This window comes from Ictalurus furcatus, chromosome 22, assembly GCF_023375685.1.
Source record: "Ictalurus furcatus strain D&B chromosome 22, Billie_1.0, whole genome shotgun sequence".
Taxonomy (NCBI): Eukaryota; Metazoa; Chordata; class Actinopteri; order Siluriformes; family Ictaluridae; genus Ictalurus; species Ictalurus furcatus.
Genome location: NC_071276.1, coordinates 12,559,403 through 12,587,091, shown reverse-complemented (window position 1 = coordinate 12,587,091; position 27,689 = coordinate 12,559,403).

Sequence of the window (27,689 nt, the reverse complement as noted above, 5' to 3'; positions counted from 1 at the left end):
TACACTCTGACGATATTTTTCCTGCACTTGACACATTAATGAGGTTCAGAAAACGACATGCACTGTGCTCTTTCTTCTCTCTCAGTCTTTGTTAAGCTCTATCTCTCGGTCTCCCTCCCCTCCCATGCAATGTCTTTCCGTGTCAGAGCCTAATCAAACAAAGTCGCGTGCTGGTTGCCTAGCAACGTGGTGTGACCTGCGTAAACTCGCTCATCAGTGGCCATTTTTTGTTGTGTATGTATGTGTGTATGTGTGTGTGTGTGTGTGTGTGTGTGTGTGTATGTTGGCTAAGATTCAGATTGCATACAAGATGTGATAGCATTGTCTAGACAATATGGAAATACTTTACAGCGCAATCTTTGGCTAGCTAAATGCACTGCCTGGTAAGTTGCTTAAACCTTCCTCGGTCGTCTTGGTCATTTAAAAGCTAACCATCTGCATGATGGTACGGTCGGGATTTGAGATTTGTTCCTGGAGCATTAGCCACTTCGACTCGGCATGTTCTCCAGCCATTCAAGCTTCCTGTTGGCTTTGGAGGGGAAGCAGAAAAGAGAGAACGAGGAGAAGCCTGTAGAGGCAGGCCCCATGCAACAGCTAACACAGATGTCAAAGAGAAGCCTGCATGTGTTGCTGTCAGGTACTTCTGTGGATGGGGGCTTTGTTTTCCCCTCCTCCTGTGACCTTTCCACCATGTGCCTGCAGGCATGAAACATCAGACACACACACACACACACACACACCCACACCAGTGGGAAGTGGCCCTCTATTTCCAGCGATGTCTTAATGATTTTGTGGTTTCTCGCTTTATAGTTTTCTCACAATGTTAGTCTTAACTAATCCCTACTTGTTGTCTTTGTGTACTTAGTTAATGTATTTTTTAAAAAGATTTGCAGTGTCAGAGAAGGTGGAATTATTGTCCATATACCCAACATGATCTTCACAGAAAGCCTAGGCAAGACTTAAAAGGAAATAAAAACATCTACACGTTATTTTGGTGACATAGTACTGTGCAAAGAAATGCTGTAGAGCAAAGATGCCTTCAAAAATAATGAAATGTTTCGATATAAAAAAAAATATATACCATAAAGAGCAGTAAACAGTTATAAATGAAACAAAGGCAATATTTGGTGTGACAAAAAAAAAAATGTAGTCTCCGGTAGAATTAGTGCAGTTTTATAGGGAAATGAGCCTTAAGTGTTACTGAGTGTCTCGCAGAACCAGTCACGTTTCTTCTGGAGACTTTGACTGTCGCGTCTTATTTGTGCAGCAAAATCCAGCAGCCATCATTGTGTTTTTTTGATTGACAAATGGTCTCTTACGTAATATGCTGTCTTCTTTACTGACATACTAACATTTTTCTGTAACGTTCAATTTTATGCTAGAAAACGTTTTTTTTTTTTTTTTTTGCACTGACTCGATAATGTAGAAGTCATAAAATATAAAATCTATAACAAAGTTTGTACTAAAAAAAAATAGGGTGCCTAAAACGTTTGCACAACACTGTATATTCATGGTTTATCCAAATGAAGGTGTTAAAGTATGTTACAGATGTTCTTTTATGGCCACTTTCCAGAATTTAGCCATTCGATACATTTTCCCAGACCAACACACACATACTGTACATGTGACCCAACATGTACAATCATCTAGAATATTCTAGCTATATATTGACAGGGATAGAGGAACTAAACCACCCATCACATCCTATGAAAGCTTTAATATGTACATGGCTGAGATTCAAAGTTGTATTAAAACACAAACATTTGTGCTAGTTGGAAGATGGTTCCTTCATTTTATTGAGTTAAAATATCTATTAGTCTAACATATAGTACACAAATATATAAATATATTTATATACATTTATATATCTGGCAACGCATAGAGTAGCTGCAGGATTTCATTCCAACTGAGCAGGAGCCGTGTTGTCTGGTCTTCTCATGGATGCAGTGTATAAATCACAGACTGTCACTGGTGACCTGTAACAACAAGTTCATTCATAAGAAGTTCTCTGGTTTTGGCACAATACAGATTTAAAAAAAAAAAAAAAAAAAATCTAACAACTTTGAAAGGCTTGTTTCAAACAACACAGATCTATTGTTAAAATAAAAATCCACCCTGAACAAGTTGAATATTAATCTTTAGAATTAACATTCTAAAAACATTCTGAGCAGCACTTTACAATAACAGTACATGAATAATCTTGCACTAATACCTGATTTAATACTTACTTCATTGAATATGAACTAATGAGGAGTTAAGGCATGTACTAATCACAAACTAATGAAGCGCTAACCTTAACTACGACTTGAGTCTTATGAATTCATGCATGAATAACGACCACCTTAAGTACATGTTAGTACATGTTTGTTAGTTAATGTATTAATTAGCACGTAGGGGTAAACTAAATAGAACACTGGCTTTAAGTGCTAATAGATAATTGCATCTGCTAAATGAATAAATGTTACTGTATTAATTTCACCCTGGTGGGCAAAGGAGCAGTGACCCGAGCCCTAGACACCTAGAGCATATTACTAGTACTACGGTGGGATTTGAAGAGAAACGAATGGAGAATGATGCAATGATGAATTTATTAGTGCGTCTTTGTACGCTCGATAAGGAGGATGGATGTAAATCATGAAAGTAATCCAGCGTCATCGCATGATGTTTGTGTACGCAGCTGCATATGGCAAATTATATAGCTAAACAATTTGAAATGATGCATATTTAATTCATATTCTTTCTTATAGAGCATGTTTGATTTAGTTTAACCCTATACATTAACTAAAAAACATGTACTAACACTTACATTTATTCATTTAGCAGACGCTTTTATCCAAAGCAACTTACAAATGAGGAAATACAAAGCAAAGTGATATATCAAGTGGAGAACAATACAAGTAGTGCTACCACATGATCTTTTAATTGAGTTCTAGAAAAGCAAAGTGTGCAGAGTAGAGGTTTAAGTGCCAGAGTAAGTTTTTTTTTAAACATGTACTTAACGTGGTCGTTATTCCTGCATGAAGTCATAAAGAGTTCGTAAAGAGATCAATGCAGCAATGCTTTAGTCCTTTAGTCTGTCCAGATCTCACACCTCCTCATCTGTACACACTGCTCAAAGAGATCAGCTTTCAAAGCTTCACCTTTCATACTAACACCACCATCAACACCATCGCGTTTTGAATCCAGTGTTTGCTGTCTCCACTTTTTCTACGTCCGGATAGTACTTCTGGATTTCTCATTCATGTGACATTGAACGTTGCTGGAAAATGGTGCATGAGAAAAGAAAAGAAGCTCTTGCACTTTTGTTTTCAGGAACAAAGCGCGAACCTGACTGTTATCCCTTAAGTTTGAGAGCACAGATTTTTTCTCTCTCCGCCTATTAAATACCATTGTCACTGCGCTAACATTGTCCTGCAGTGACATCAGTGTAGCACCAGCTGTTAACTTCTCCCAAGAATATTGAAACTACAGCAACAACCATCAGATTAGTACCTGAGTTGCTAAACAGGTCACAAATCATTCAATATAATTTAAAAAAATATATATATTTCTTGGTGGAGTATTCCTTTAAAGTATTAACCGTATGGGAAAATGATGAATGTATGAATTGAAAAAGGATATAAAATAAGATTGGTAGACTATATTACCCGTATGACCACAGAATTATGGCAGCACACAGATTAGTGCAGCGAGCCTCTAACCACATCTGGATCACCCAAGTTATGTGGTGTGTGGTTAGTAGTACCTACACTGCACCTTGCATGCACACATACACACACACACACACACACACACACACAGTCACTTGTGCGGCTGACAAATTTGGGGTTTCGGGAAAGGAGGTTGTGGTGCCACGCAACTGTTTTCATGTGAGAGTCCCACAGAACCTAATTTACGCCGAAATCCTGGAGTTGCCAGCGCTGTGAAAGGGACTGGGGGAGAAATAGAGAGAGCTAATGTGTTTACACTGATTATTCATCATAGGAAAAAATGCAGAAGATTCCACACAGGTGCCAAACTAAACAGGCAATCATACTTACCAGCAGCGGAGTCAAGTTTGTTATGGAATGTGCGGGCTAATAACTGCCAAAGAAACATAACATTACTATGGTAACGGATTGAAAACACAGTCCAGCCAATCTGATTTATCCATATTCTCCCCTGAGATGTTGAGTTTTCCGGAATTCTGAAAAAATAAATATCATCACGTTCTTAAATACGATATCATATACCGTAAAGAGTGTATTCAAAAGCAACCTTTTCCTCAGATTATGGGCAATAATTGACTAAAAGCTACCTCAATGTCATCACGACAGTGGCTTAAACAGAATGAAGAGAGACTTAAGACATTTTGACAGATGAGTCTAAAAAAGTGAAATTCTATATCAGGCAAGCTAACTCAATTCAGATGGGAAAAAATATCACCATTTTTGGAAAGGCCGTGGTGATGTAGCCTGAATTGTTCTTGCACAAAGAAGCTCTGTTGTTTGCACAATAGGAAGCTTGTCTGAGTTTCAAATTGTGGCTTTTCATGGAGTCCTGAGAGTAAACTTCAGTTTGTAGCTGTTGTTTTGTTGGCCTGGCCTGAGAGACTGAACGTTCAGACACCAGAGACCTGGGTGTAGCCATTACGGCTCATGAATGGGCCTCTGTTGACATTTGGGCTGGGAGTCAGTGTAAGTATTTGTAAATGCGCGATGGAGATAAGCCATGTAATGAGGTGAAGTCAAGAGGCCCTCGGCAGAATATCAGATTTTAAGGAAAGAAATAGTGTTTCTTGAGAATGTTGAATAAACCGAACACTGCTCTCTGCTGCAAATGTTGTGTTGACCTTAAACTGAAACGAGATATAAAACCAAACTTCATTTTCTGGTCCTTCATTTTAAACAAATACACTGACTCACTGTAGGGTGAAAAAGACTGCTGGCTCTCTGTTAGATCCTCTATGGTACTGGTCTCGCTTTAATGACAGTAATCCTTCAGAATGAGGACTCGGAATGAATACACCCTGTCACTGTTGCCCACGGTGAGCATAGAAGAAATAATGCATGCTTTTTAATGTGTGCAATAAACTGAGCAAGTCTTCATGTGTTAACCTTTATGTGCTGCTATAGACCTGTGTATTATACAGTGCATGAATATAATCATTTCGACAATGTCAGAATAATTAATTCAGCCATGTATCAATATGTAACAAAGGTTTTTGATAAAAACTTACCTTTAGTTCATTCTTGGACCATTTTTGGGTAGGTACTAACCACATCAAAACAAGACCTGCCGTTTTGGAGATGCTCTGATCCCAGACGTCTGGCCATCACAAATCTGACCCTTGTCAAAGTCGCTCAGATCCTTATGCTTGCCCATTTTTCCTGCTTTCAACACAACAACTTCGAGAAGTGACTGTACACTTGCTGCATAATATATAGCACTCCTTGACAGGTGCCATTGTAATGAAATAATCAATGTTCTTCACTTCACCTCTCAGTGGTTTTAATGTTATGGCTGATCGGTGTAAAGCAAGGAAGGAGATTTTATGGAAAACAGTATGTATTTTGTAATTATAAGGTAATATTTGAAAATTCTGTGATTGACATATACAGGAACATAAAAGCAAATATAACATTTCAGCTTTAAATTTTAATTTGATCTCAAAGCAACACTTTAGTGTAAAACTTCTTATATATCAGTAGTGATAAAAAGTCCACACAAGTCCAAAAATTTCCACAGTCTGGACAGTCTTCTTCAAAAAACAGCAAAGTAGGATAAGTATGTGAGTTTTATAATAGCTGTTTCTCAATTTGGAGGATTGCAAACGCATATTGGACAGTTATGTGGGAGTAAGCCCGAATTCCAAATCCGTTTATGTGTAAATGGATTTCAGTCAGTTTTTATGACTGCTTATTTTCAAGATTTTAGGTTTAGTCCTTGCATTTTCTTTTCTTTTTTTGCTCAGCCTTTTGCCTGAGCAGCCATGAGAATGCTGTGACATTGGGTGAGGGGTGGAATGATAGGGGCCAGTTATATTTGAATGAAAACCGAGAGAACGATTAGCCTCACCATCAATTAGCCACAAAAAAGCCCCTACTCTCTAATGCCTAAAACATAAGAACCATGAAGGCTGTTTGACTTTTCCCCCCTTGTTTTTTTTCTTCTACAGTTGGCGGCGGGCACAGTGGCATTTTCTGGGATCGTGAATGCCGTCAGCTGCATGCTATCTCGGCAGCTCTGTGTAGTTGGGCCAAAAATGTGCTAGAATTGCAAGCGAGACTAATGGCCTATTAGAGGAAGGCCAAGATGGCTGCCTAAGAAATCGTACAGCACTGACAGTTTATCCAGGCGCCCGGCAATTAGAGGCACTCGGAACAAAGGCTGCTCAAAGGCAAATTCGAGATTTATCCTTGGAAAATCGAGGGGTGTGCTCATAGTACTGCTGCTATGTCTCTGTGTGTGTGTGTAGGGGGGGCAAACGGTGAAAGGGGAACAAATCGAAAAGCTGTTCCAACTGCTGCGGTTTACCCAAAACCAGTTCCAGACTCCACAGGAGAAAGCAGGCAGGCGGCTGCGATGCGTCATGTGACCCGTCATCCCCTCTGCTAAGCCTATCTCAAGTTCCCAATAGACAGCTTTTAAAATATAGGGCCCTTTTTTTTTTTTTTTTTTTAAAGTGCAAAATTTTGCCAAACATTCTGTATCCATTTTTTTTGTTGTTGTTGCTTTAATTCAGTGCACATTCTTATCAAGACTTGGAGGCACAACTATTCAAAACAAGATAAGGATAGAAGATTTGATTTCTTTTATCATTTAAGGTCTTGGCGTGTGATTAAAGGTCTTGGATGTCAGTCATAGGAGTGCAAAATTCACGAGAGGCATAAAGAAGAAGAATTAGGAGCAGATGGGAAACTGTGGAGGAGCAAATCATAATTCAGAAACATCTGGGTTGTGAATTGAGTTTGTTTGAGCGGGAAACAAAAAATGGGAGAGGTGATATTCAACGTCAACCGTAAATGACTTAATACATACATGCACATTATAAATAATTACTGTATACTGGGGTTGTATGTATGTGTATACTGTAGCTGAAATAACGTTGCTGACTGTTCAGGCACAGACATTTGATATAATTACCACTAGTGAAAAATGTTATCTAAAAATGCCACATATGGAAAGCACTTGCCTTTGGGTTATACTGTATATAGCCATACAATCCCTTCTAAGCATGTTTCATTTTCATCCACATGTTCTTATTATTTTCCTTGCTTCCGTCCATCTGTGCACTCGATCAGCATGAATGCATTTCTAGGCCTGCAACTTATTTCCTTATGCTTCCCAATAATGACCTGACCTCAGCTGTGACACATGCACCCACTAATGCATAATTCATAGCCTTTATTTTATATCCAGATCCAAACCATATGACATGTTTCTGCTGTCTCTTAGCTGGAAGTTAATGAGGTCCTGTTTAATATTATACACAGAAAGGAAAAACTAAATAAACTGGGCACTGAATCTGTAGGCAAAACCATGACAGATAGAAGCTGTGTAAACAATGTATGGTTTGTTAATTGTCACTGCAATATATGCAACGTTTTGTTATGTTCTGTTAAAAAATGTTTTTCCGTAAAAAATGTATTTTCAGTACACCACACATACTAGTGACATACAGTACTGTGCAAAAGGCGACCTAATTCCTCTCAGATGTCTATTTTATTACATTCGCATTATTGAGTCAGGAAAAAAAAAACATTTTAGATTTCTAAAATTTTTTTGTTCCAAACAAAATTTTACAGAAAAATGTTCAGGTGTCAGACAAAAAAAAAAAAAAAAATTGAATCCGAAGCAAAAACAATCCCCAAAAACCAAACAGAAGCAAAGTTTCTAGAAGAAATGTGACAGGTTTTCCACTATGGTTAAGAAAAATGTCCCTTATAATATTGCACAAACTCTACCTGAGACTACTTATGCATTTTTTCCCCATTCATCCATTTTCCATACCACTTATCGTACACAGGGTCATTGGGTCTGGAGTCTGGAGACTATCCCAGGAAACTCAGGGCACAAGGTGGGGGACACCTTGGACGGGGTGCCAACCCATCACAGGGCACAATCACATAGACTTTTGCACACTGCAGACAATTTGGGAATGCTAAACAGCCTACAACATATGTATTGGGGGGGGGGGGGGGGTGTGTGCAGGAAGGACCAGAGTACCCCAAGAAAAATCCCAGAAGTGCAGGGAGAACATGTAAACTCCGTGAACACTGGGTGAAGGGGGATTTAAACCCCAAGTCCTGGAAGTGTGATGTAAATGTGCATTTTTTCAAAGACTGTATATTGACATTTTATTTCATTTATTACTGTTTACTGCTCTTTACAGAAGCATTTTTATGTAGATATTGGGTTAACAAAGTGAAATATTTATGAGCCAACAAATTAGTAGTGCTAGCCTAGTTCTAGATTCAGACTGTAGAACTGTCTGTTTCTGTCCTCCCCTTTCCAAACATCTTCTGACAAGGTAGTACCATCTAAATATCAAAACAACATTTTAAAGAAAACTCTCCATACATTATAAGGACGATTTTCTTTCTTTCTTTTCTTTTCTTTTTTTTTTTTACAAAAAATATATAGCAATTACTTCTAACTTAGTAATTACTAAGTTATAGTCATATCCATGTGTGACGTTTCATAATTGTTTCAGTACTTGTGGGCCTCATTCTATTCAGTCTGTTTGGAAGTATACCACTTGGAGTGAAGAAGGAATACACCCTGGATAGGACATCAGTCCAATGACAGGAGAGCATGAACACACTCAATCTAATGCCTGTTCACAGCTTTCGACAATTCAGAGTCGCCAGGCCACCTACTGGCACATTTTGAGAGGTTGGAGGAAACCCACACGGAGAACCAGGAGGAAATCCACATGGACACAGGGAGAACATGTGAAACGCTACACAGACAGTAACTCAAGCTCAGGATGGATCCAAGGACCCTGGATCCATCCTGAGCTTGTATAGCAACACATGTTGTGCCCCTGTGCCAGCCTATAAATCTGACAGCAGCTAATTTAATAAATAAATAAATAAATGCAGATTTTACTCTTTATTATGCATGTCCTCTCACAGCTCACTACTTTGCACTCGGCATCCTATTGACCATCTCCATTTGTTTGATGTATTATTACATACAAATTATATATATCTTAATTTCATTTCAATTATTATTTCATATGTTTATGAAAATATATGCACAAACTTTCTTTCTCAGGCTTGAGGCTTTTTTTTCTGATAGCAGGTGTGAGTGGAAATAATAGATGGATGTCGTGTGAATTCACTTTTTTGATTAATATTTAGAAAAATTGTAAAGTTCATTAGAGACACTCAGCCAAGCTTAGCCAAGCACATACATATTCATGTTAGACAAATCATTTTTAATATTGTTCTCTTTTATGTTAATAATGGATCTCTTTATTTTGAACAGAAAACACTCACTTGCCATTTTAATAGGAACACGTACGCCTGCTAATTCATGCAATTACCCAATCGGCCAATTATCTTGCAGCAGCGACCTGCATAAAATCACACATATACAGGCCAAGAATTCCAGTTAATGTTCAGAATGTGGGAAAATGTCATGTCATTGACTTTGACCGTGGTGTGATTGTTGTCGCCAGACGGACTGGCATGGGTTTAATGGCCAGACTGGTTGGAGGAAAATGGCCAGACTACTTTGAGTTGACAGGAAGCCACCAGTAACTCAAATAAGCCCTCTTTACAGCATGTTGTGCAGAAAACAATCTCAGAAAGCACAGCACTTCTAACCTTGCAGTGGATTGGCTAAAACAGAAGACCACAAGGGGTTCCACTCTTGTCAGCCATGAACAGCAATCTGAGGCTACAGCAGGTACAGACTCATCAAAACTGGACAGTTGATAAATCAAAACACACCAGGCAATGTTTTTCCACAATTTCACTCTATGAAGGCTTTGCCCAGGCTGGCATACAATTGTTAAGATACCATATGTGATAAAGGTCATGTGAGCCAAAAACCTTTAGCTAAATCAGTGTTGATATATAAAAAGCAGTTTGCTAGTAAGCAGTAAGAGGTCATTTTGGTAATTCAAAGCAGTCTAGGAATGACCCTGCATGCATGACTTTGCAGCTTTCAAACCACTCTCTATTTACACCAAATGTGAAGAGCTCAGCCTCTCATGTTCCCGGTGCCAGTCAGCATTAGAACATGCAATTTCAACCACAACAGGAGTCAAAAAGGAGCTGTATCTTGCCTTATATAGGCGTATGCACATATTTATATATGCGATGAACAGCCCTATTTAAAACTGCCATTCTCTTCCTCTAAATAGGCCTTCAAAGAGCCCATTACTGGATTAACATTACAGGCACTCAGTTCTCCGGGCATTCCCCTGCACTCGCTCTGTTTTGTGGCCCGCCACAACGCGCACATGTTGCTGTTTATTTCCATTCTGTCTTGTGTGAATCTGATTACAGGTCGCTAAGTCAATATTTAGCTTTTGTGGCGGATCATAGCTGGTCAGTTTATTTTCCCTCTCGCCGCTGGCTGCCAGCGGTGTATGTGGAGGACGACGTGACAAATAAAAAAATGCCACACAGTACGGAGGGAAATGAAGAAAAAAAAAATGCTGATTTGTCTTTATTGCAAACATAAGGCATTCGATTGCAAAGTACAACTTTGTGTCTAGTTTGGTGAAGAAAAAGTCAACATGGCATCCACAGCAATTTTTTCAGAATCCTTATTGTACATGTCTTTGGTTTTGGTTAAACATGTCCTTGGATGAAGCTCATGTAAACATTGTAGTGTGACCCTTCTTGCTGCCATCTTTCCTCAGTTGTCCCAATAAAATAGCTTCCCCACAAACCAAACCATTTAAAGAATGGTTTTGTTTTCAAGGAACGACCCCCCATTGCTTATCATTATTGCCATGATGACAAGAAGTGTATGCCAAAGGAAGGGAAGAAAGCAATTTTTATGTGCAAGCTGCATACATGGTGTACATGAGATTTAGCAAAGTCTGCTCTCTTATTAATCAGCAGTGATAAAAACGAAATTCAGCTTGAGCTCACATGCGGACCCCGAGGCTGCACGGATTTGAACGTTATTAAAAATAGAGAGCGGTATTTTACTTTCATTCATGAGTCTGTTACAGTGAGAAAGCGGACCACACACACTGAGACCTACACATGTCTGCATATGCACATGCTCAACTGGGAACACACACAAACTCCGACATTGCTCTTGCTCTTTAATGAAAACAGGTAATATTTTCAACATCAGTTTCTTATCGAATGTTTTTTCTACTCCCTATCTAAGATGTAGATCTACTGTGCTGACCTCCTGGAAAGAGTTTTAATGTACATCTGAGTAAATAGTTGAAATAATTTCTTCTGTGCTGGATGAAAAGCTGTGCATTGGTGCCTAAATAAAACTGTATGCAGATGCAAACCCACAAACCCAGTCATTATCATATAAACTACATATTCATGGGAATAGAGAGATATGTTATACCCCAATTTTTGTTGAAGTCCTGCATGTCTTTATGGGTACTCAGCTGAAAGCCTTCTTAAAAAACAGACATGACCCATAATGAAAACAGCATGGACTCTCTCTCTTTCTCTCTCTCTCTCTCTCTCTCTCTCTCTCTCTCTCTCTCTCTATATATATATATATATATATGTTTCATATATATATATATTAGATGCTCCGGAATGTACAGTTCAGCCTCTGGAGGAGAGTACAGACAGAGATCATGAATCTTCTCTCTCCTGCAGGTATTTCCCCCAGTTCCACTGCAGGAGGAATTCAATACACTCTAAATCCAAATCATATCTGCAAACATGAGCATTCCAGTTCCACCACGCTCATGGGAACCCACATCTATGTCTCAACCCTCTTAATGTGATCATTGATAATGGTTCAATAATAAGGAAGTAGATTAAACAGACTACAATATATATATATATATATATATATATATATATATATATATATATATATATATATAAAATTCACTTACAACACAGCTCTCAAACATCTGGAATTCATTTAGTTGGGAAAAAAAGGGATGGTGGGGTACGAGGCAGCAGAGACCCTCTAGCTAGGAGTTTGTTGCCATGTGTTCTCTCAGATGGCAAGATAAACTTGTAGACTTGGAAAAGAAAAAAAAAGGTTTTGCTGAGGGTTGGTTTGCTATTGAACTTTAAAAAAAAATTTTTTTTTTTTTTTTTTAGCTAAGTCATTTGGAGAGGCACATTTTCACAAAATCAGAGCTCTTAAAACATTTTATAATGATCCCACACAAGTCAGAACCTTCTCCTTTTATCATAATGTCAAAAGACAACAATGATTTACAGCAACATGGTGTAATAAGATGCCTTGTAGCAAATAGTTTTGTCAATGTAATTTTCTACATGCATATTTGGAGCCTGTCATCTTTGTAGACCACAAAATATGGTGAAAGATATATTATGTTTCCTCTGGGCACTCTATTATATCATTTAAGTTCAAGTGTGTGTGGGCCATAACCTGCTACCGGTCATTACGTATGTGTGTAAGAGAAGGCAAGTGAGCAGGAAGCAGGAGGTTTTTGTGGTGTTTTTCTAACTCACGTGACTTTTTAGCAAACATTGAGTATCTCGGATTTGGCGGCATCTTCACTCTTAGATCCTGCACTTTTAGAGGAGATTTGAAGGTTAGCTTTCCATCCAACCAGTGATTTAATATAATAAATATTTTTATTACTGCACTAGTAATAATGTATACAGTGTATTGATAAAGCCAATTAACGCTTCACAATGATAATGTTAATAAAGTAATACAAGTAATACACACACATATACACACACACACACACACACACACACACACACACACACACACACACACACAAACCCACATGGGATTTAGCAAATCATCAGCGTTAATAGCACAATGTTTACAGTTTTAAAAGCTGGAGTCGACTCTGCCAAACCGGAGGGGAAAAAATGAATCAGTTTAGCTGTCCATTCACAATCAGCAGGCCATTATGATAGCAAACTCCGAATTTGGCGGCCACAAAGCATGCTTGGGACTCAGGATTAAAGCATGTAGACATTTTAGATAACATTTAAATGGGAGCAATTTTGATTGGGGCCTGATTTTCAGACCACGCTGATTTTCTCAGTGGATAAATGGCATAGGATGTCCCACGCCCTCCATCCAAGCCACAACAACCATGACCTTTTACACACAGTTTTATTTTTATTTTTCATGAATCAGTACATACCCTGTGCAGACTTCTTTTCATTTTGGGGGAATAGAACTAGAGGTACAAGAAAAATGTTTTTTTTTTAACTGCAAAATACACTTTCTTCTAATCTACCTGTTACCAGATGATTTTTCCCTATTTTTTCCTATAAGTTCAAGTTCACTAGTGAACTTGTGTCTAGTTGCTTTCTTTTCTAATTTACCATAACTTTTTTAATTATAACATATTATATAAGCAATAACAATCTTAGAAATATGTGCACAAAGTTTAGAATTTCTTAGTTTTTGGTACATCCCACTTTTGCTTTAATGATAGCTTGCACTCAAGCGGGCTTGGACTCTACAAGTTTTGTGTAAAATCTGATCCATTTTAGATCAAAACCCACAGAGTGTGATCTGAGCATGTGCTTCAATGTAAGAGATATAACTTCTGACCTTTGGTACGAAGGAGTTAACAGGCTCAGTATCTCAAATTCGCTTCAATTTAAATAGTGATAAATATAGAAATAGAGCAGTTTCTTAAATACTGCAAGTTCAAGATATTAAACATTTCCTTTCTTTGTTTAACAATGTTCAAAAGTCTAAAAATTTCTTTTTTATTTCCAGTTTTAAATGAAAAATAAAATTAGAAGATTTTGGACCACATTTGTGGACATGTAGGTTCAAAAACTAGAAAAAGACAAAAACCCTCCATCTTATTGGCAAAACAAAACATATCATTTGTTATGTAGCTTGGTATGTTTAAATGCAATGTGATGAGATGGCATGCATTGTTAATAGGGCACCAAGAACTAAAATTGCAGCACCCTATGAAGATGATAAGGTTCTTTTTATTCTTATTAGGCCTGTCTTCTATCGGACCTACTATAACAAGAGCACCTCTTAAAAATCTCAGGGCAGAACATTACAGATTATAGCCAAAACATACAATGCCCTCCACTAATATTGGCACCCTTGGTAAATATGAGCAAAGAAGGCTGTGAAAAATTGACTTTATTGTTTAACCTTTTGATCTTTTGTTCAAAATTCACAAAATACTCTTCTCTCATGGATAAACAATTGCAAACAAAACACAAGTTTATCAAAAAAAAAAAATCATGTTAAATATAGATGTGCAACAATTATTGGCACCCTCTTAATCAATACTTTGTGCAACCTCCCTTTGCCAAGATAACAGGTCTGAGCCTTCTTCTGTAATGCCTGTTGAGGTTGGAGAATACGTGGCAAGAGATCTGAGACTATTCCTCCATACAGAATCTCTCCAGATCCTCCACATTTCGAGGTCCACACTGGTGTATTGTATTTGCTACATAATCATATACTGTAATATACAGCCATATAATTGTTTGTTTTCCTCAGCGTGTATTAAAGCACTTAACTTGCTCACAATATGTTATTATATGTTATGTATTGACATATGTTATTACTCTACATGAAAACTCTGTCCATTTTATACATACTTTGTGTGCAATGTCTGTCTATGACAAAGCTTAGATCTCATGCGGAAATCCAAGAATGATCAACTCTGCCTCAGAAAATGAATGAATTCGTAGCACAACTTTGCTTTTCTTCTTCTTTGTGTAATGCTCTCCATGTTCCAAAATCCACACCTGCTCTGAAGCCTTGAGCTTTATAACTGCATTTAATAGTAAACAAGTTCTTTTTTATGCATGACACAGACTGTTGGCCAACAGTAAATGGTTGTATTATGATAACAAGGCCATTTCCTGTAGTTAAGATTTTTGTTTAACTTTAAGGCCTATTCTCAGCCACTGCCTGGGAGCAACCCGAGGTCTACTTTTATCAGGCTCATCTTTGCTGAACAAACCAGATGTGGCTTCTTTAAACCAATTATTAGTTGTCCCAGTACATGTAGTTTTGCCATTAAAAGTTTCCATCCAGTCATTTTAGATGAGAGGGAGGTGAGGGAGGTGGTGGATTCCTTTCTGATAACATCAGTTTTTCCCTGATGCAGCAGTCACAGGTCGTGGAGAATTTGTGAGAATTTGTTTGAAAATGTTATTCATAGATAACTGTATTGTCTTTATTTGAAGGCTCAAATCAGAAATTTGAGCACACATTTTTGATTATACGGTAACTGGTGTAATTGTTGTGGGTGTTCAATGTTAAGTCTATAATCCAAGACATCAAGCATAATTGCTTAAAATCAAATTTAAAACTAATTTCTGAAAACTTTATATATACATATATATATATTCTACATTTCCAGAAGACCCAAGAAAGCTTAGATCTCATGAAGTGTCAATATTCTAGTTGCATACATTCTAGTTGTCTTTGTTTTCATCAATTTTCTTAAAATTGGGATTTATATTGAATACTTAGTAAATTTAAAACTAAAAAAGCACACTTAAAAGTTACAATTATGTCACATGATCTGATGAATCTAGACTTCTGCAGATGGTAAGGTTCGAATTTGGCTTTGCCTTGTGTCAACAGTTCAGGCTGGTGGTGGAAGTGTAATGGTGTAGGGAATGTTTTCATGGCACACACTGGTGTGAATATATATGTATAATCTATCAAAAGTGCAGAAGGGGTTTGATTTCTATGCATAATACCTAAACCAAACTTTACCAGCTCAACATTAACATACTACTGAAATATTTAACATGATTTACTAACACTACATTAACTAGTCTGGAGCAACATGGCATTATTCGAAACTAAAAGCAGCAGCTCAAATGAAATTGTTATTTCAAATAATATTACCACATTAACATTATATTAAAATGTCACGCAGCATTAACAACATTAAGATACACCATTGTTCAAATGAATTGCTTTTCATCCATTAACTGTGAAATCTGATGACATCAGATACTAGCAGTAATTTGTTTAAAAAATAATAATAATATTGTTTTCGTGGCATCAAGGGATGTTGATCCTGGAACATGTCCCACTTAAAGAAATCATGTTCCCCTCCAAGGTGCAGGGGTATAAGCTAACAAATTTTGCAATTCCTATATGGATCATGTTTAATACCAGTGAAATGCATTTCTGCACCTTTGTGTATCAGAATGATGTAGTAACTGTGAACCATGTGCATCAAGTCATGTTTGGATATCATAGTGAAAATCATTCAATCAATGTTAAGCAACATTGTAGCTGGTATTCTCAAAAACCGCCTGGCCTAGCCAACCCTGATCTCATCTCTGGCACAATGCTCTGTTGAGTTGTCTACAGCTACTCATAACCCCGTCTGTCAGGATCTTCCTTTCATCCTCTCCCATTTGTGCCCTATTTCCCCCTCTCGCTCAGTCCTCTGGTCTCTCAGGGCATCTAGAATGACACAAAGCTGTGGGTGCCTGCATGCTGGAGGTGCCTGTTCTGCATCTTTCTCCTCCGTGCCAATAAGATCGCTTTCCTGCACTGAACCATGTCTGTGATCCAGGCTGAGGGATTAGCTTTCATAATCTCTGCGTAATCAGAAAGAGTTACAGGGAGGAAATCCATCCTGCACATGTGTTTGTGTCACGCTCGTGTCAGAGCGGCTAATTCGCTGTGTCTGGTCGTACAATGGCCTAGCTCATTCTCTTCTCGAGTGGGAGAAAGGGGGCAGGAAATTCACACATGTATCATGTTAGCGTTATGTTAATGTTCCTAAGGGAGTCGTTACCGTTTATAGATTCTGTGATAAAATGTATAGGCTTCGTTTGGAACAATGCATTATGGTCAATGAATGCAATTAATGTATTGGATGTGTTTGGATGTGTTAGTTTATCTCATTTTCACTGTTACTAAAGTTTAAAGTCTTTGCTGTTTGGATTCCCCCTCCCCCCTCCCCCACTGTTCAGTTGTTAAATGATTTTAAAGGCCAATGGTGCATTATCCAATATGCAGATACTGTGTCCTGCCTTGCTTCAGTCAGTGTTGGCTCACATTACATTGTTTCCCAGTGCACATATGTTTTATGCAGACGCAACTGTTTTATATTCAGCACTGCCTCCTTTTCTGTTCTGTTTTCTCTATGCGCGCCTCCTTTCCCCGAGCTCCCTGTTCAAGACGCCAAAGGGGTAAACCAATCAAAATGCTTATGCTCTTCAGTAGCGGGATCAATTTCTGAAGCATTGTTGCGGTCGTTTACTGAATAAACTAACAGTGGTTCATTATTCTTAACAAGAGGAGGGTCGTGGCTGCAGGACACAATCCTCTCCAGATGATGCAGCTCAAGCCAGATTCTCTTAAACCCAGCATGAGGCAAATGTACAGCTAAGGAAATATTTACATTAAAGAGCATGTCCACATTCGTGTTAAACCTTAGTGAACTCTCCTGAGCTGCAATGGATATCATTAAAAGGTGCTAGGCGTGATGGGTTACTTTAAACAACTGAACCCAGCTGAGGCAGTGCAAAAAAAAAAGACAAAAAAAAAAAAACCACTGCTTGTATAAACATACAGGACTTGGAGTGGTCAGAAAAAAAAATGGTGTACATCATACACACATTCACTAACATTGTGTTTATATAATTGAGTGCTTTTAAGAGGTTTGAAATCTTATTGTAATGTCATTCATACTGTAGTAACCATGTTCAGTAAGAGCTTTATCCTGATCAGGGTCGTTGTGGTTCTGGAGCTTGTCCTGAGAATACACCCTGAATTCAAAGCCTATTTTATTGTAAATATCAATCTCAGTTAATTTGAGTAGTTTTTTGTATAGTTGCCCTGCTGTCTGAGTTCTTTAAAAAAAAAAAAAAACAAGCTTCCTAACAATATTCCACTTTACATTTTCCCCTAGAAAATGTGGGGTTTATGATGGAGGTGGTGGTTAAAGTGGATTATGAAAGTCCTCATGTTTGTGGTCAGTGCCACAGTGTGTCTTATGTTTGTGTTTAAGTCTTCAGAAAATCTCCTCCCACTGCACACACACACACACACACACACACACACTCACGCCTGGTGATGACTTCCTGTTCAAACTCCTTGAGGGATTCTTGTTCTTGACTCTTGAGATGACCCCAAACCAAAAACCTCAGCTTTCATTCCTCGGCCCGTGAAATATGCTCTGTGGCTTTGAAACGCTCTCCAGTGGATCATGAATTGGCGCGTTGTGCCATCACAGGCATATGTCACTGTCCGGGGTCTGTTCTTGCAGTCTCTTGGCTGAAAGTTTTATTGACTGTGTATTTTTTCATTTAGTACGGCATTATGCTGAGTCAAACTTTTTATTTTCTGTGATGGCTAGTATTGTATGATTTTTAATTACAAAAGGTCTCGAATTATTTCCTATTTCTTTTTATTTCTATCTCTCTCTCTCTCTCTCTCTCTCTCTCTCTCTCTCTCTCTATATATATATATATATATATATATATATTCCTGAGAGTCATCTCAGAAAATCTCAAGATATTTTTACTTGCAAATTTTAATTTATTTGTTTTATAAAATTTTTGAAATATTTAAAAAAATTGTTTCAGAGTGAATTGTTCTCATTTATCACAACTCATTAATATGCATAAATTAACCCCGGTGTTCCTTAATATTCATTAGCTTGCTTATTACCCTTCTCAATGAAAGAAAGCATTCTGCATATCCATGCCCTCCCAAAAGTATGAAAGGTCGAGGATTGTTGGGGGAACAAATATCTAAAGGTCATTGAGAGTTTTGTGTTTGGAGAACAAATGACGGGATTTATTTGTCTCTTTGAGCAGAAATTACACATTTCTTTAGGCTTTGTTCACTCCTAATTATTCAAGTTATTCTAATACTAGCTAAAGAAGTGTGAGTATTGTCCTAAATCGCATACTGCTATACTAAATGGTATGTGGAAGCCATATGCCACCAGCTGTTATTTTATATGGTGAAGTATCCTTTTACTCAGAACAATAGTATGCAGTTTGAGACGCACCTGGTATGCTGTATGTTCATTTAGGCGTGGGCCAAATACAGCAAGTTATTCAACTGAATCAGTGTCAGTGATGTTGAAAATGGTGTTAAAAAATGTTTTTGAGATTTCCCACCATTAAACTCAAGAAAGTGCATCTCCTCATAGTCTAAAAAAAATACAACAAAACATAAAAAAGCCCATTTTCACAATATAAGCCACTATATTTTATATGATTTATATCTAAATGAGAGTCCTTAGATTTATGGATTTTTAAATATTCTTGCAAGTATTTATAGAAGAAAGTAGGTGACAGTGCCAAAAGTTATCTCAGTAAAACTGTCCACTGTCCGGCATGTGCTTTGCTTCTCCACGTACAAAGAGAAACGCCAAGGCTGGAAGATAGATTCCACTGCCTAAACATGTTTATGTATAACATTTTTTTGAGGAGGTGTTGCCTGCGAACCTGAGCGCCTTTTATATGGTTTGATGTGGAGAGACAAGATAAATCAGACAGTACGTGGCATCCTGGAATGCATTAATAATAACCAGATCAAATTGGAATTTATCACCTGGAGATAGTAATGAAAGCATTCGACCACGTAAGCATTCTGGAGTCTTCTGAGTGTGTCGTAAAACTCAGTCTGCTGATATCAAAATAACCTGAGAATGTATTACACAAATCACTGCAATATGGTTTTCTTATTCTTAAGAAATAAAATTAACTTCAAATTAGTTGCATCCGTTGTTTCTGGAGTGGATTTCCATCATAAAGACGAGCCTGTGTAATCCAGGATGGCTCAGAAAGATCCCTAACTCGTCTGAGCCACTCTTTCCCACTGATGAGAGAGAAGGGACACAGTGTCAGTATTGTACTCTCTCGTTCTCTTGTTTTCCATTGGGACGTTGGACAATAGGTCATTCATGCCAGTCTGTCATCCCTGAGTGACATGAAGGTGCAGAGACGCCCCTGGGAATCTGATTGCTGAATCTGGCATGCTAATCTCATACAATAATCCTCTTTCTCATCCCTCACACTCCTCCTGTTTATATCAGCAGCTAAACACTGTGCGGCTCCTGAGCAACAGTGACGCAGTTTGATTTCTCATCCACGCAGAGGTCTATAACTACAAAACATAAGGTAGATCAAAGGTGCATTTAACTTGTGCATTTAACGAGGGCATGCTATACCCAATCAGGCCGGCTCTTTGGCTCCTTTCATTACTGCTAATGGTCAGTGGCTTTAAAGTGGGAGATAAAGCGTGGATAAAAAAAAAGAAAAGATGAACAATAAGATTTTCAAACCAGTACACATGCATGCAGCCAGGACTAACAATTACATTCCCCATTATTGAGAACATCCAAAAGACTCTGCTATTTTGGATAATCATTTGCAGATTTAGGGGAAACAGTGCCCGCAGATGCAATCAAGACAGTAATATTTAAAGCACAGCAATTCTAGTGGAATATTTCCAGAGAACTACAGTCATCCTGCAATTAGGCCCTGTGGGTAATTACTGCTTTGTGATAAGATGTGATTCTTAATATATTATTGGAGTGGGCTGGCTAGTTTTATTCCATTTGTACAAAGCCAACAGGCTGTTTAGTCTGACCACTGAGGGGCATTTGGCGGTTTGGCCGCAAAGCTCTCTCGCTCTCTCTCGCTCTCTTTCGCTCTGTCGTATAACTTCTGCACTTTTGCATTGTGGGAAATTAATCACCACAAGAAGTCCCTGCCTGATGTGACCGATGTTGTCTTAGCCCATAAATGGTTAATGGGCCCCTTGGCCTATCCAGCAAAACTCTAAGGCTGAGCTGTTTTGGAGAGTGGAACAGTGTTTTAAAACTCACTGCTCTGAGCACACGGCTTTGGACCACCCGGCTCGGAGCAACACATAATACAATCCAGAGCTCTCTCTGTCTTTCTTACTTTCTCTCTCCTTCTCCCCCTTGTTTCTCTCCTCATCACACCTACCTATATTTGGAACAGCTTGGATTTCAGGAGTCTCCTGGCTTGAGATGTTCTACAGTAAACAATGTAAAACTTCTGTAAAACCTCAGAAGGTGTGATCTGTGACACAGCAGATTTAAATCTTTACTTCGATTTTTTTATTTATTAATCCCACAATGTGTTTTTTTAAAAAGTGAAACTTAAAAATCTGATATATTTTCTTGGAAAATTTTACAAGAACCATTTTATGCTGCCCATCTAAATGAGAATATGTGATGTCATGGAGTATTGAATATATCCCTTAATATATCATTTAAGATCATTCAAGACACTCACCATATTCATACCCTCATCATTTTACATGATCCACTGATGTTGGAGGGAAGCCATGAAGAAGGCTTTCTTTTCTATGTGTTCCTGCATGCCCTGTTTCAAAAGCACCAAAGCGGATTATAATTTTGGCCCAGCTCCTGCGGGACATTAAGGAAAAACTCAAGCCCTCATTGAGTAACTCAGTAAGAGACACAGAGGGCCTTTTGGAGGGGGCTGTGGCGCCACAGCCTCCAGCAACTTCACAGGCATGATGGATGGAGCTCATTGCCAAGAAGTTTGGATACCCAAAAAAAAGGCCTTTACCAACCTCTTGAGACAATGAAGAAACTGGTGGACTTTAACTAGATTCATGCCGACTATAAGAGAAATCATCTTGACCCCTGACTATAAAATGATATACTGTACAGTACATTTCTTTTAGCCCTGTATGAACGATATCCACTCACTGAACACTTTATTAGGAACACCTGCAGACCTACACATTCATGCAATTATCTAATAAGCCAATCGTGGGCCAGCAGTGCAATGCATAAAATCTTGCAGATACGGGCAAGCAGCTTCGGGTAACATTCACATCAACCATAAGAAAGGGGAAAAATGTGATCTCAGTTATTCTGAGCATGGCATAATTGTTGGTGCCAGACGGGCTTGTTCGAGTATTTCTATAACTGCTGATCTCCTGGGATTTTCACAAACAACAGTCTCTAGAGTTTACTCCGAATGGTGCAATAAAGAAAAACCATCCAGCAAGTGGCAGTTCTGTGGATAGAAATGCCTTGTTAATGAGAGAGATCAATGGAAAATCACCAGTCTGCGTCGAGCTGACGGAAAGGCTACAGTAATTGTGGTGAGCTGAAAAGCATCTCAGAATGGACAACAGCAGAAGACCACGTCGGGTTACACTTCTGTCAGCTAAGAACAGACAATTGAGGTTGCACAGGCTCACCAAAACTGGAGAGTTGAAGACTGGGAAAATGTAGAATGGTATGATTAATCTTGATTTCTGCTGAGGCTCACAGATGGTAGGGTCAGAATTTAGCACCAACAGCACGAATCCATGGACCCAATCTGCCTTGTGTCAGCAGTCCAGGCTGGTGGAGGTGGTGTGAGAAATGTTCTCTTGGCACACTTTGGGCCCATTAAAATGAATCAATCATCGCGTAAATGCCACAGCCTGTTTGAGTATTGTTGCTGACCGTGTATATCCCTTCATGGCCACAATTTTTAAAAAAGCAAAAATTGCTACTAACTGGTTTCATGAACATTACAATGAGTTCAATGTTCTTCACTGGCCTTCACAGTTACCAGATCTGAGTCCAAAAGAACACCCTTGGGATGTGGTAGAACAGGAGATTCGTAGCATGAAAGTGCACCTGAAAAATCTGCAGGAATTGCGTGATGCAATCATGTCAACATGATGGACCAGAATCTCAAAGGAATGTTTTCAACAGCTTGTGGAATCCATGCAATGAAGACTTGAGGTTTTTTTGAGTGCAAAGGGAGGCCCTACCCAGTATTAGAATAGTGTTCCTAATAAAGTGATCGATGAGTGTATTTGAAAACAGAGAGCACAGAATAAGAGATTTATCAGCTTTGATGTATGGATTCAAGTTCATTACTGGATTTGTTTTATATCTTTCATACAATAGCTTTCCTTGCTCAAGCAATTTCTCTTTCATTATGGGACAATATATAGATTTTAGATATAGATTGTAACGGTTTTTACAGAGGAAGCACATTTTACGTGCACTGTAATCTTGTCTACATGTTCAGAGATATGACTGTATGGCACTTGAAGACAGATTTGGACAAGAAGAGCCATGCTCAGCTGTAAACCAGAAAAGATAAACAGTTTATTTGATGTGGCACCATGTTGCCTGTTAGACTAGAGCTGCGATTCGACTCTGGCACCTTTAACCATTAACTCACACAGACAAATAAAAGACTGCGTACTTGCCAAGTAAAATCATTTTTAAACAGTAGGGATTTTAAATATCACAGCATCATAACTCAAATGAGGCAATTTGAACTGCTGATTGTAATTCAGATTTGTAGTGGATCTGAAGCCTATCCTGGGAACAGGTGGGAATACACACCGGAAGGGACACCTGGACACCATCACACACAAATTAACAACTACTGGATATTTAACATAGCCACTGGCATGGTTTTGGAAGGTAGGAGAAGAACTGCAGACCTGAGAGGAATGTTCTAGGATGCTTTTCTTCTCACCATGGTTGTGAAGAGCGGTTATTTTAGTTACTGTATAGCTACATCTTGAACAAGTCTGGCCATTTTCCTCTGACGTCTGTCATCAACAAGGCATTCACCCACACAGAACTGCATCTCACTGGATACTGTTATTTCACTATTCTGTGTAAATCCCAGGAGATTAGCAGTTTCTGAAATACTCAAACCAGCCTGTTTGGCACTAACAACCATGACACAGTGAAATTCACTGAGATAATTTTTTTTCCCCTCGTTCTAATGCTTGATGTGAACATTAACTTGATCTGTATCTGCATGATTTTATGCGTTCTTCTGCTGCTATATGATTGACTGATTGGAAAATTGCATGAATGAGCATGGGTACAGGTGTTCCTATTAAAATGGGTGAGTGTATATTAACATTTAACAAGTGACATATAAGTCTTGACCAGCCTACAGGTCAAGTCAACTGCAAGGTATTATATGAATGATAAAGTGGTACATTTTAGCACACAATTTTTTTCACAAGTGTCCCTTTTCAATTTCGAACACTTTTCCTCAGACAATGATCTCAGAATAACAGGTGCAGAAAAATCCCAGCTCTGAGCCTGTTATGCCACTTATATCCTGTCTAGACACACATCATTTCCTGTCATGAGTGTCTGTCAGCTTTTTATATTTATAGAAGAATGGGGCATGGCTTTCTCTGGATCAGAAAACAATGCCTTCTTTTAGTAGTGTCCTAGCTTGGCAGGCTACGGCTGTTGTGCTGTGTCCTCTTTAATAAACTCTGTACACTTGAGTCTGTCACATCCAGACACACTCCGTGTGCTCAACAGCACCAGTGTTCCAAAGCCTGAGTGAGTGTCCACTGTCTTAACACTCCTAAGCCAGGTTTTTAAACAAGCTGCCACAAAACCCATCATTCAAATTGTTTAAATGCAACTAAAATATGTGCATTCAGATGTCAGGTTTATTGACACCTCTTTACTTAAATTCAATATCAATTCGACGAGTGCTTCAAGCATGATATTTTCTACAACACTATGTTCATAGTCAGAGATATTATTCTTCATTGCGATTATGAACCAAACTCCCGGTCTGATTTATTTAAATCAAATTTGAAATCTCCTCTCTGGGACACTTCCGATAGATGACTTTCTCCCACCGTCTACAGGAAGCCTCACCGCCTGAGAGCACATTGAAATTGATTCAGCTCCGGCAGTTGGGGACCAGACTTCTGACCCTGCGTCCTTAGAGGGAAAGCCATAACCGCTCCACCATTTGACGAAGGCTTATTTTTAATGCCACTATCTGAAGACTTGCAGGGAAATATGTAACCTCTGGACTGGTTTGATGTCTCACGACCCTGGGAAGGGTCATTTGCAAATGATGGGAGCTGGTTCACCTCATTTGGTTATAATTCGAACAGAATTCTATTCCAGAGCTCATTTTATTGAAGCTGGATTTTTATAGGATTTTGTGGAGTTTTTTTTTTTTAATGTTGCGGCCAAAAATGCTTGATTTTCTTTCTTTTCTTTTTTTTTCTTCCAAAATGTGTGATGCAATTTGCAGAGTTTTTGTGTTTTTTTTTGCAGAAAACTACTTGAATTGGTGAAATTTCAATTGCACGAAATTGTTGCCTTTTGCCCTGATGTTTGTTGGTAAATGAGACCTTTTAGCTGTACTCATGTTTGACGCATGTGATTTGAAGATGGCTTTGGCTGAATGCGTGTTGTGATGATGTCACATGATGAGTCTTGGCCCAAATCTGGGGAAAATCAGCGGTAATATTGAAAAATTGCGAGCTCCTCTGAATATTGCGAAAATCGTGGAATCCTGGAGGGACTGAAGATTTCAGAAAAAAAAGTTGCTTTCATTCTACATATGAGACATGCACAGTATGACGTACAAATATTTTTTTTTTTTGCTAATATCACATCTTTGCAAAAATGAAAAAAGAGCTCCAAACATTTTTCTCACAATTCCCTTCTAGCTAATATTTAACAAACTGTTTCCTTGTCAATGGGAGTCTGTGTAGCTGTTAATAAATGTAACGCTATTTGAGGATATGAGACCTGGTGATGCAGACATAACACTGTGTTTACATCTGCTGTGCACACTCCAACTGTACAATCAAGCGTGTGCATATTGACTCCAGGAATAGTTCTTGGGCCCCATCAAGACTGGAGAAACACTTCTTTTTGTTTTCCTATGGTGTGAGAAAAAGATGTTTGTGTTGGACCACCACCAGTGCCACAGTATGTTGTTCTGTTTCAAGTCGGGTAGAGAGTGATTACTGTCTCTCGAAACAGCCTGGCCGACAGTGCCGCAGTGTCAGATAAAGTCACTTGTGAGATTGGAAACATTCCGAATAGCCACAGCAGTTCACAGCTTTTTTTTTTTTTTTTTTTGTTCCAGAGAGTATTTTGGTCATTTTCTGAACCCCCCTCTGATGTTTAAAGCACTGGTTACTTAAAGAGTGCTTGTAAAACGACCCCCACTGAGCTATAGGCTCTTCATGAACTGTTAATTCTACATGTTGTGTTTCCTTCAGTGCCCTATTTTCCTTTATTTCGCTTAGGTGTGGAACGTGGCACCCAAATGGGCGACTCGTTTTTAACAATAATTAGAGTGATAAAATAGGAACCACTGCCAGGCCACATCTGGGAAACTTCAAGTTCAGGCTGAAAACAGGTACATTAGCACACATTAGTTTCGCCATTTCTCTTAGGAAAGGAAGTTTTCTTTCCTTTTAGATTCTAGAACTATGTGTGTGTGTGTATATATATATATATATATATATATATATATATATATATATATATATATATATATATATATATAAATAAAATAATTTAAAAAAACATCTGGAAATGGGACAGCCTATTCAAAAGCTGGCTCTGACATCAACAGGATATCAGGTGTGATGATCAGGCCTCTTTTTTGTGCTTTTGCAACAACATGTGAGATTATGCAAGTGAAAGCTAAATATATATTACCTTTGAAAAGTAGATGCAGGAAAAAAAAACAGGAAAAGCAACCGGAGGAAAACTGTGAGGAAAATTTGTTGCTGCGTACGAAAAAGCAACCACAGGAAGCTTTTGTTCAGACCATGGAAGTCTATGACTTTTTGACCCCTTTCAGTGCTCTCAACAGCTGACTATTAAGATTATGTGAGCAAGCATTATCAAACAGTGTACAGTAGATCTGAATTTGCCCCCATATTAAGTCACAGAACAGAGGCATGTGGATGTAGATGAGAGCTTAATCTTTGTTCATATCCAAGTCATCAGGCAAAATCGTGGTCAGGCAAAGGTCAAAAGTTCAAACACACAGAGCAATACAGGAAGAACAAAGGGGCAAAAACATGGAGAAAGTAAAACTGTCAAAACCAAGAAAGCAATCGGGAAATAATGCTCAGCGTTGCCAGGTGTAAAGAAGATAAAACCCTACAGAGAACTGGAATGATTGGATTGTTTACATGTATAGAGTTGTTTGAAGAGACACAGAAAACAAGTGTGGTAGTGTTCAGGTGAGTGTGAACATTGTAAAATGTTGGATTGGGATGAAGAGTGGCTCCTGGCTCAGCAGTGGACCAAATGATCAGCTATTTAAAAATAACACGTAACAAAATATATCTGAATATCCTTTATTTGCTTCATTGAAACTGTAACACTATATTGTTTAGAGACAGCATTAGCGTTGACCTCTGTTTTATTGACATGCATTGCTGCAAAGCACTGATTCACTTCTCTTCTAGCTTCCATTTGAACTGTTATATCACATAGCACAGAATAACATCTTATCTTTAAAGCTAGTGTAGGCAATATTAGCAGCTCTTCTGCCAGCTACTATCACTGTCCAAACTTCCCTTCAGTCCTATGCCATCCATTCAAAGCTCTCTCCAAAGTGTACACTGATTAAATTAATAGAATTAGCTAGATGTGCAAATGTTTGGCTAGATCCAAAGTTTGGACTTTCCATAAAAGCAGTTATTATAATACCTTCCATGTAAAAATAACACTTGCAGGAAATGCTTATTAATTACTAGAGGAGGCTTTGGCATCAGTTATGAAACCATTC